The 1912-nt window shown below is 33.9% G+C and overlaps 1 non-coding gene across 1 annotated transcript; it reads right to left on the bottom strand.

Annotated features, from left to right (window-relative positions):
• Positions 1-770: 770 nt before the first annotated feature.
• Positions 771-844, bottom strand: Trnat-agu (transfer RNA threonine (anticodon AGU)). The gene has a single exon. It is a non-coding gene; the product is annotated as a tRNA-Thr (tRNA).
• Positions 845-1912: the final 1068 nt, after the last annotated feature.

Here is a 1912-nt window from a genome sequence, read left to right as displayed (position 1 = left end):
CGTTGAACATAAACAATTTGTAATAACTCGTGCTTATGAAAGTTTAACAACTCATCATCATGCTATGATGAATCCACATTTCTTCCTCCATTTTCCTCGTCGCTTCCACTCTTACAAAACAACTGTCAATTAACAGGGATTGATCATCGGTCAATGATCCATTTTCTTGCTCATCTAGGATAATGTTATCACCCTCCTGTTTTATAATGGTTACCTTCTGCTCCTTTCTCAATTTTCCGAAAGGACAGAAGTTATCTGGATTTGCCTTTCAATTTTTTCGTTTCTATTTAATTCATAAACGGAAATGAAATGACAAGCAAAACTGGTATCAAACTCGACATTTTTTGATACCAAGACGCATTTCATTATCACATTTGTTAAACATTGAAGTGAATTTCCTTCAAATAAGTTACGACCAAAATAACAGCTTCGTCGTCCTCTGTCTTTCTTCATGTCTCTACAACCCCACCCCCTCCCACCTTCTTCATCTTTCTTCCGTCTCCGAAACAGTTTCTCATAGGTTTTCAAATATTTCAAAACGACAGGATCATAAACCTTATTGGTGATTTATCAGAGATACACACGCACAACAGCACTATTGCCATTTTTAGCAATAATTTTCCAGTGAATTGCCATCCTGAATATTAACTCACAATTTTTTTAAAAAGTTACTACATTAAGATGTATAATTTTAATCTTTTGTTGAAAAATGAAATGGACTACTAATCTACACCGATTGTTTTTCGAAATACAATGTAGTGATAAAATGCAGGCTCCAGGGGGAGTCGAACCCTCGACCTCCAGTTTACTAGACTGGCGCTCTAACCAACTGAGCTATGGAGCCTTCAGAATAGAAGTCATGTGGCTATCCACATACTTCAGAAAAAAATATATCAAAACTCGTCTCCATGACTGATTTTTTTTCTTGTTTTTATAAAGAATCCAATTTTCACCCTTTGATTAAATTTGCGTCGGAATGCTACAATGTTAATACCATGATAGCTTCATGGGTCATGTTAAACATGGCACTCTTGTCTTTCATTTGGACAACACATTATGTAAATCGTGTCTAATTCATTTGTTATGAAAAATATTCAGTTTTAGCAGAATGTGAAGCGGAATGCTTAAAACTGAACATGACAGGATTATCAACAAACAAGCTCATCAGTTAATCAAAGTGTGAAATTTCTTACGTTATAGCATGTCATTAAACAAAAACCAAACAAAATCTAAACAAATAAACAAATGAAACAATATTTTTGTCGGAAATTTAGTATGTTTCACACAAATTAGAGAGAAATAACGATTAGTATGATTCAACAAACCGATAAGAAATGAAACGTTGATCATTATCGATTTACGCCGGAAGCTGATAAAAACGTATTCCGATGATTAAGGATGATGTCTGGCGATGTGATCTGGTGATGTCATGTGACCATTACGTCCTCATCAAGCTATTGATCATTATCGATCTTCAGTGATTGATTACACTATTTAGTAATGCATCTTACGAGTCGTACTTTTTTCACAATAATTAAGTCTTTAAACAATAGTACTGAAAACCACTCCGTCAATAACTTCCGGTTGAGAGATACACAACTTCCGCCTTAAATGAAAATTGTGTAGCTAGTTTTGGAAGTTGTGCGGCGTTCTTATATCGACAAAAACAATACTGTTGTATTACTACTGGTTATCTTAAAAACGTTTCATTCAATGTACTGTGTTTTATTCTTTCCCTGCGAATTATATCCTCTCCGATAAAAAAGATGGGAATGGAAACACATTCTTCTAATTCTTTAAAATAGACCCCATGTGTACATGTTAATGTAATAACATATACGCTTTAGCTAATTTCGTGTGTTTGAAAATATTAAAGGTATTTTTTATGAAATAAGGTGTATTTGATTAAACG

The sequence above is a fragment of the Ylistrum balloti genome, unplaced genomic scaffold, assembly GCF_031769215.1.
Source record: "Ylistrum balloti isolate Yb309-2 unplaced genomic scaffold, AGI_CSIRO_Ybal_v1 Utg371012, whole genome shotgun sequence".
Classification (NCBI taxonomy): Eukaryota; Metazoa; Mollusca; class Bivalvia; order Pectinida; family Pectinidae; genus Ylistrum; species Ylistrum balloti.
This window is presented reverse-complemented; position numbering and strand designations above follow the sequence as displayed.